The following is a 9,791-nucleotide window of genomic DNA, read 5'->3' on the forward strand; positions in this document are numbered from 1 at the left end:
TTACTACTAATGCTACTGTGATTATTTATTTATTCTTAAAATGCCTTATACCAAGACAAACCTCAAGGTAACTTACAGAAAATAAACATACTGAATTCGAAACAGGAACAATGCAACATTAAAAAGCATCTTACCCCAGAAATATTTATATCTCAAGACAACAGCTCATCTCGGTCTCAGCCCAGTATACCTGAAGGAGCATCTTCACCCCCATTGTTCAGCCCAGACACTGAGGTCCAGCTCTGATGGCCTTCTGGCAGTTCTCACCCCATGAGAAGTGAGGTTACAGAGAACCATGCAGAGGTAGTGGCGCCCGGCCTGTGGAACACCCACTCATCAGATGTCAAGGAAATAAGCAACTATCTGACTTTTAGAATAATAATAATTATTTTAGAAGACATCTGAAGGCAGCTCTGTTTAGGGAAGTTTTTAATGTTTGAAATTTTATTCTGTTTTTAATGTTCTGTCGAAATACACCCAGAGTGGCTGGGGAAACCCAGCCAGATGGGTGGGTTGAAATAAATTATTATTATTATTATTATTATTATTATTATTATTATTATTATTACTGCTACTACTACTACTACTACTACAATTTTCAACAGAAAAAGTAATTTTAAAAACCCAACAGCTACATCAAATACTGTGAAATGCCTGGGAGTATGAAAAGATGTTAAGGTTGGTGCAAGATGGACTTGAAGGAAAAGAGACCACTGCCCAGAAGCCACTACCAAAAAGGCTCTTTATTTTGTCACCACCTTCCAATCATCTATTGAGGGAGCATTCAGCTGCTTCACCCTTTCTTCTTTTCTACTTCAAAATCACCTTCTCCTTGATGCAGCTTTTCATATGCTACGCAAAACCAATTTTACCCTGTTCAGGAATCAGTGGTTGTGCGAGTTCCTCCCGCCCTGTCTGAAGCATAGTCCAGATCCATATTTAATACTTCACAAAGTACGAGGCCTTTAATGCTTAGGTTCACTTGTTGCTCAGAGTGTAAACAAACAAACAGAAGGGTTTCCTTTTGAAGCAGCAAGGGGAAAAGGTGAACTGGCTTTTATATTTAATACGAGCATTGTTGTGCTTTTCTGTTCTCTTTATAAAATTTCTTTCATGTTACTTGAGCTTTTGCTTCTGAAGCTGTTCATATCAGAGAAGGAACTGTTTTGCAAAAATCAATGTGCCACCCTCATTTTTTTTTGAAAAAAGAAATTTGAAAGGGGGGGGAGCAATGGTTTTGCTATGGTAAAATTAATCACTTGTCAGGAAACCCAAAGTTGCCATGCGAAGCTGGCTTCCCTTGACTTCCCATAATCATTCCTATAATAATTGGCTTCCCTTTCGGGCTTTGAAGGATAGCTTTTCAATGCAACACTACATCACCGATGATTTATGCTTGTCTTTAATGTAAGGACACTGTAGGGCCAAATAATAGTTAAGCTTCTGTAGAGATAAAAATAGATACCACTTAATTGCGAGAACTTTTCTCAGCCACTTTATGAAAAATTAAGGAGCGAGGAGACAATACTGAATCATTTTAATCAGTCACGCTTAAGGCGCTCATGTGCCAAACTGCCATGGCAACTCACAATAAATAGGTATGTGCATTAGCCCCTGGGTAACTGTAAACTACCCTAGATTTTAAAAAGAAAGAAAAAGAACATTCTGGTAGAAATGTCAGTGATGTGCAGCAGCAGTCTGGGGTTTTGTCAGCCATGGGCACATTGGCAGAGACATGCTGGAGCTAAGCATGTTTTTGCTAAGCAGACAGGACATCTTTTTGACTTCTCCAATGCCAGGCCCCAAGGCATCAGAGTCCTGGCTTTTTCTGTGCATTGTTGCACATGCACACACTTCTTGCACCAGGATGAGGCATGACATAAGATGCACCCGCTCTCTGGATAGACATACATAAAATCTGCTGCTGTTGCTGCTGCATGGATGGATGGATGGATGGAAGGTCTGTCTGAATCATCCACACACTTGATGGGGCTCAGGCTCAGGGGGAAGATAAAATGATGTACCACTGTTATGCCAAGCAAATAAAAATGTTATAAGTGAGTTTCTATCAAAAGCAGGAGAAACCACTTTAGCTTTTATGAGCTGAACAAATTCTACTGAAGTGCCTTGATCCAGTTCCGTGAAGAAGCATGTTGTGTATTTTTTCCTGTGCATCTTAACTAGTCTCTGGGCTAATGTGAGGAGTCAACCAGGTTTCTTTGCCCGTATGGAGCCACTTGCCAGTTTCCGTCTTGACGGTCAGCACCGCTGTCTGAAGACGCATGTCTGGTTCAGACAACTGTGTCATATGAAATGAATGTCATACCCAATGAAGCCATTTTGGTAGTTCCACTCAGTAGAGTTCAGGAAAGCTGGCTTTTCTGGAGTGTTGCTGTTTCATTGCCTGGTAACGATGTGGTTTTAATTTTTAAAAGAAATAGAATATTTTAATTAATCAATGTAATAAATATCCTTTGGTCATTTGAACACTGTCAGCTTGCATCTCCCCTGGAGATTCATGCCGCTGTCTGCAGGTTCCGGCATGGATGTCACACTCTCTATGCTTGGGCATTCAATTCCCACAATAAATAATCAATCGCACAGAGCAGGGAAGGCGCATCTGCTCCCACACTGTCTATGTGTCCAGGAAGTCTCTGTCTGAAAAGGGGAGCCTTTTCTATGCACCCTGTGATTTAGAACCTTGTGCAATTAGAGCACTAGAGGGGAGTCTCTACACACAAAGTGCGCACCTGTTTTAGAGGTTGTGCCTGGACGATGGAGGAAAATATCACCTTTGCACAGTAGGCTAGTTTCTGCACCCTCACACACCCCACTCTATCCGCCATCTAGGCAAGCAAAGGTCACAATCAGAGTTCAAAGATACATCCCAACCTGGCAGGAACACTCAAGGAGGGGGCGAAGCAAGGTTGGCGCGGGCTGTAGCCTCTGGAGAGTGTCAGGCACCAGACAGAGATGCCTGGAGGACCACATTGGGCCCTCAGTCCTGAGGGTTCCCATCCATGGGCCAAAGGAACAAGAGTCACCAGCTGCTATTCAGCTGACAACACTGCCCTTTAAAAAAACAACAACTGATCTCCCCTCTTCTTTGTAAGCCTGATGAGAATGATACTCTTAATCTCAAGGTTGTGGGTTCAAGCCCCACATTGGGTCAAAGATTCCTTCATTGCAGGGGGTTGGACTAGATGACCCTCGTGGTCCCTTCCAACTCTATGATTCTATGAAATTCTATGAAAGATAGTAAATAAATAAATGCTGCTTTGTAGCTTTCGAAGCTGTAGTTACAGAGAGGCAAAAGGCACCAAAGCCTGACATCACTTCCTTAACGGGTAAAAATTCATCCAAGTTCCCAAAAGAAATTACAGGGGGGTTTAAAAAAAAAATCTAATTCAAAATCAGTTTTTTAACTAATTTCCCAATATACACTGTCACACATATTCCTGCATTTGTTTTAGTGTCATATCATTTAAGCTGCCAGAGAGGCCAGCACAACTAGGTCAAAGCTCTCAAAAGTCAGGCTGTATATACATTTCCTTTTATGTCAGAATAAAAGATTCTGAAATAAATGTCTGGAATAAGGTGGGGAGGGAGAAAGAGAGAAAGGAAGAGAGATTATTATTAAAGTAATGATGGAATGGCCCTCTCCTTGGCCTTAGTGCAAGAAAAGCTAATCACATCTCTTAGGAGCTAAGGTATCTAGCATTCCTCAAAAGAGCAAATAAGAGAAGCTGGGGGAAACCAATTAAAGCTAGCAAATTATTTTACAACTTCCATTCCACAATGTTTTTGAAGTGTCAAACTAAGACTTATTTTAAATGGGAGATTGACAGATTTTGCTGTTAGAATTGGTGGGGTGATTTAGGCTGCCTGACCCAAATCTACATTTCTTATTGCAGGGTCCAAATAAAATGTTGACCCAAAGGCTTCATGTTTTCTTCAGAATGAGGAACAGCGGAGACTGTGGTGCCATTATGATATATGGTTTATTTACACATACATACAACCTGAGCCTGCAGTGGAGGGGTTCACAACATTAATACCCCAAGAGGGTCTTGCTTCTCCCATAACTACAGCCTTGGATTCCAACAGGAATTAAGCATAGCTCTGGATTTCTGCCCAGCCTGCAGCCTGCCTTCCAGCTTCTAACTAACTGTTATCTTTCTACCAGAGAGTTCTGGGAAGGTCCACCCATTTGTTACCTAGCACGGAGCCACTTCCTTTGTTACCTTAATGGCGTATACTTAGAGGTTGCTTGGGAAACAGGAAAGCTCTTCTGCTCATAAAGATGTAATTTCAAGTTGTTTCAGGTTTTTGCTTACTAGGAATCTGTAGCCTCCATAATCTTGTTCCTGCACTTGACTACCTGGGCGGGGGAAATACTGTGTGTTGGTACTCACCAATATCCTATGTATGCTCACGTTTTCCAATGCAAGGATAAATATTAATGATAGGATGAACTCCCACATCCTGGTGAGCTGTGGCAATCTCTCAGGCCCCTCCAGAGCTTGGGCTTCCCTGCTCTTCTGATCAAGTACGGCTCCTGCAAGGATGACTACTCATATCCCAGTATGCTGAAAAATGTCCCTGACACAAAGTCATTCCCATTTTACATCATGAACAAGTAGGTTTTTTTTAAAGAGGCTTTGATAGAAAACCAAGCAGTCTTATGGTCCTCCAAGATGAGGGCTTAATATTGTTAATGTGCTGTACAAATATTGCAAATGAGTCATTGCCCTCTTTTTTTAACTTATCGGATTTCCCCCAGAAAGGGTAAATCTGAATTAAATGGGTGGGGGCGGGGAGAGAACTGACTGACATTTTGATGCCAACAACATTGTGTGAATGCTGCAAAAATCTGACAATAAGTCTCTATCTGGAAGCATCTTCATAGCAGCACTTGGATAACTGTCATTCATGTTGATTGACATTGCCAACATTCGGAATGGAATTGTGAGGCGTGAATTAATTTTCAGATTTCCATATTGACTGTTACAGATTTACTGGAGTGCATATTCATGTTTCTTTAATTATAACAGTAAAAAAGGTGGTCTTGGGAGCTCTTCCAGTAAACAGGACCTTGATCCCTACTGGTTACAGCAACCCACTGTGAAAGCTCTCTGCCGATGTTGTTCACAGCCCTTCTGCTACTATGACGGATGGTGGTAAAGCAGCTTGTCTGGCTTAATATATCAATTTCTCCAGCTCACAAGACTGAGCTGTATAGGAAATCAAACATAACACACACATTTTTAAAACCCAAGATTGGGCACCAACGCCAGTATGGCTCAGAATGTTAAGCAAGTTTTTGGGCTTGTGCAAGCAGCTCTCGGCAGGCCAGGTACCTAAAACCAGAAGCTTTGCGGACTTTGTGTGAAGTTGTTCTTTAACATTCTCCTTTATCTCAATGATGTTCTCGCTAAGTGCCATATGAAATATACAACTATGCAATAAGATGGGGAGTAATTTAAGTAGGCAGCAGCCAAATCCTTAAAAAAAAAGCAGCACACATAAGAGAAAAATCTTCTTACTGCCCTCTTCAGCAAGCCAAAGGACAATCACCAGGCTTAATTTAGGCACTAGTGTTTACTAGACATCTGGCTTTGTGCACAGATGCAAGTTTATATTCATTTATCTAATCAGCCCAGCTGAATTTCGTCAGAAACCCGAGCTCATTTTGCCTTACGGATCTGACCTACTTTTGCATGAGCCGATTGTGACAGTGTAGTTGCAATAAAGGTAGCTGCAGGTATCATATTGCTGCCTCTGTTCCTTTCTCACCAACAGATACCAGCAAAACTGATTTGTTATAAAGGCATTAGGCAGTGCTCAATGCTAGTCGTATTCAGAGTAGACTCACTAAAGTTAGGATTCATTCATTCATTCATTTCAATGGGTCTACTCTGACTACTCTGACTTACGTGACTACAACCCACTCTTTTTCTCCTATTACTTTATTAGTGAGAAGAGTCTATTCTTGACAAAAACTCCATGGGCTATCCCAGTTTAAAGATAACACTAGACAAAATGCCCTGATCCAATTGGTTGAAAGTGATATTTTCCATCCCATTGTTTCCAAAATCATTCAATTAAACCCAGTTGTCACCTGGATTCAAACATATTTGTTCATGATGTTTCTACTTTGGAGTTGCAGATAACCCTAAATCTCTTCCACCTTTCTATGAATTTAAATTTGATACTATGGGGTTTGCAGGATGTGTGTGTATGTGCGTGCTGCCTGTGCACTTATTTAGAGAGGTCAGACCTCAGTAATCCATGCCCAAGTCAAATCCAGGTGAAACTAGTAAAATGCTGTTTTGTAGGGCTACCTTTGAAGACAGTTTGGAAACTGGTGCATAATGTTTCTGGTCATCTGTTATTCGGGCATTCTGCACCAATTTAATCATTAAAGTCCTAAATGATTTGGGACTGAGTTATTTGAAGCACAACCTGCATATATGTGAGCCTGGTTGTCTGGGCACTGAGATGTGCTTTGGAAGCCTCGCTCATGAGACCTCCAGTCGGTTTGCTTTGTCAGATGACCACTAGAGACATGTGCATCATCCTAACACCAAAAGTGGCATACACATACTTTCATAAATAAATAAGTGAGCCAGACATACTTAATGACAAGCAAGAATGCTGGTCTCAATTTCCACTGAAAAGCAATGTCACTGAAATTAATGTGAATTACTGCCATGTAATGGTAGCTAGCTATCCAGTAAGTTCTTATGGTACAGAAAGCAATAAATTTAATGACAAGGATTTTCAGTATGTTCTGGATTTGTACCTGAAAACCACATAGGAGTGAGCAGCATACCTACCTATAAGTAAGAAAGGGATAAAAGTGAGATAAAAGATTTGCAACTGTTGAAAATCAAGTCAAAATCTGGGATTTCAATTAAAAATATTTTTGACCAAGACGTCCTACATTTCGGAAACTGCATTTCAACTATTTACCTGATTTGTAGGTAACTGGCAGCACAGCTGAAAATAATGGATAGAGGGGAAATCAGTCTCAAAATATATATATTTTTTAAACCAAAAAACGCCAGCAGTAGAGCTAACTGCAGGAACCATAACATTTATGAGATGCTTATAATATGTATCAGCGCAATCATGTGGAGTCTTCACACTAGTGGGTACATGGCATGGTTCAAGTTACTTTTATTGGCTTAAGTCATCCTTTTTTAGTTATGATAATAGCTATGACTTTGAATGCTCCAGTTGGTGTATTTTTGGTGTGCTGCTAAATTCAAAACATTTTCTTTAGGGAGAAAAATATGTCAGGGGAAACTTTGTGAGGCCAGAGGCAGAAGATAGTTCTTTGCAGTCTGATTTAACTAATGTCTTTGGACTCAGAGCTTTTCCAAGATAGGGAATTAGTCACAGGGAGCCTTCAAGAGAAGGGCAAATTTATCACATGAAGGTGGTTCTAAAAACAATTTCGGTCTTTAAAAACTAGTATTCTGCAGATTGTTTATCAATCTCTCCTCATTTTCACACTAATTTGGTACTGGTTCCGCAACCAGAAAATCATTTCTAATGACTTTCAGATCTTCCACCTGTGGCCTTCCCAAGGGCTTGCAGAAGGACAGGTATCTATTAATCCGGTGTCAACCAAGGACTGCAGATTAAGTACTTGGAAGGTCCCCTAAGAGGTAATTAAAAACACAATTTTCCCACAGTTTGAAGGGATTGTGTGAAAGAGATCTCTCCACAGAGTGCAGCTGAGCCAGCAGATGACAGAATAAACAACTGTAATGCTCAGGGCATACAGGACTTGCCTGTAACGGAAAATCAGAAATAAAATGTGACTGGAAAAAATTATCAGTCCAGAGTGTAAAATTAGTGAAAGAAGTATCTAATTCATTGTGTGGGACTGGATACAAGCACACCAAGTAGCTCTTGCACACTGATTGGCTCCTCCATTTTCTGGTTGATTTAACCATAGTTTGCCGTGATGTTTGAATCAGGCAGTTGGTTAGCTCTAATCTCCAAGCCACGGTCTTAAAACCTGATTTGGAGGTCAAATTGTCCAATTTGGATGTACTGTATGTCAGGGACTGGCAGGATGCTGACAAGTGTGCACTGGGGGAAGGGGGCTGGAGTCTGACTCAGGAGAGGGGGACAGCGACTTGTGGGAACTGTACCGGCCAGGAGGCAAGAACCAGAGGCAGGGGAAGCTACAGAGCTGGAGGGTGGAGCACAGGATGAGCTGGAAGAAGAGGCAGGTCAGGCAAGTGAAGGAGCTGGGTGCTTCCCCACCCTCTCCTGCACCACTGTTTCCCAGAACCAGGAGGGGATTGAAGAGGGATGAGCAGAGAAAACTTCCATGCAGATGTAGTCTCCAGCTGTGAGTGCAGCCTGTTGTGGGGAGGTACATAAACTGGTGGAGTGGCTCCCTGTTACTACTCCTTAGAGTGTGGATCTGGGAACAGCTGCCTAGATGCTAGACAAGTGTGCATGGGTATTCAGAGCCATAGAAACTACTGTGCTATCTTTGACAACAAAGAGTTATCTGCCGTGTGCATTCCTTTGGCTGGGGAGCATCTTTGACTATGTACCACAAACTATGTTTAGAGGGAAACAAGCAATGCCAGTAAACAGCACACTGTCCAGAAGGAAAGAATGCGCTTCAAATGTGCTTTAAAGGTATTGTGTGTACCTTTACTGGGTACATCACTGACAGTGTGATTCTATGCATCTTTACACAATAGCAAGCCATACTGTTTTCAGTATGTTTCCTGCTTCCTCTGGATTTCAGTCAGAGTTCCAAGTGATACTGTTATGAATTTGGGAGACGAGCTTGTAGGCTGTATGACAAGACCCTTCTAACCCCAGCCAGTGTTAAAATATAAGCCAGGCTAGCTTCCTGCTTTGGGGGCGATTGCCTGGGTGATGGGCCATTAAGGGAAACAAAGGAAAGGGGCTCTGTGCAAGGTGGCAATTGGGTGGGATAATTCAAAAGACAGAGGCAGAGTTGAGGGCAGAGTTTATGGTGATGTGAGCTAGAAGCAAAGCAGCAAGCTGGAGAGAGGGTCAGAGCAACACACTTCCCATGGTCATGAAAATATATCTGCCTTTTAATTAGCATGCCACAATCTGCTACCTGAACTGTGTAACCTTACCTAGCCTACTTTGATCCTACATGTTCTTTCAGGCAGCGTCTCTTCACAGGCCCAGCAGAAATCTACCTACAGAGATGCTTGCTATAAATCCCCACCCACCCCACTTCTAGCAGCAATGATAATGATGGCAGTACTTTTAATTGCTTGTCCCTCCATTTATAGCCCTATGGAATTTAGGGCTGTACTAGATTTACATTGCGAAGTAGTAATCCGATCTCTGTCTTGTTCCTTATTAAAACAACCCAACACTACCACACACACATATCCAAAATCTGCAAACTTTTACAAACATGGTACCCTGCATGGGTGTAGCCAAAAATTATTGAAAAGCATTACTCAATTAATTGAGGTTTTGCTCCCCCGTCCCCACAAAAGCCTGCCCCTTTTGAGGTGGTGATTTTTACTCACGATCTCCCAACAACTTTTTTGGGGGGCCCCTAACAAAAATCCTGGCTACACTCATGATACTCTATATTCTTTTTCTCATATTCCCTGGTGGCGGAGGGCTGTTTCCCTAGTTTAGGACGTTCCGGACAACCATGGCCATGCTTAATTTTTAATCCTTGCCGTATTTTTGTCTACAAGTGGCTTCGCGTAAGGAAACTGTGAGGCAGGAAAGTTTCCCTGCGCAGCACCTGCCTCGCC

The 9,791-nt window shown here is 41.9% G+C and overlaps 1 long non-coding RNA gene across 1 annotated transcript; it reads right to left on the reverse strand.

Moving 5' to 3' along the window:
* Positions 1-3,419: 3,419 nt before the first annotated feature.
* On the reverse strand, positions 3,420-9,722 carry LOC144327246 (uncharacterized). The gene is made up of 3 exons (XR_013392196.1): positions 9,147-9,722; positions 6,976-7,002; positions 3,420-6,839 (listed from the first exon to the last, which is right to left on the reverse strand). It is a non-coding gene; the product is annotated as an uncharacterized LOC144327246 (long non-coding RNA).
* Between the last annotated feature and the right edge of the window lie 69 nt (positions 9,723-9,791).

Source organism: Podarcis muralis, chromosome 3 (genome assembly GCF_964188315.1).
Source record: "Podarcis muralis chromosome 3, rPodMur119.hap1.1, whole genome shotgun sequence".
In the NCBI taxonomy this organism is placed as follows: Eukaryota; Metazoa; Chordata; class Lepidosauria; order Squamata; family Lacertidae; genus Podarcis; species Podarcis muralis.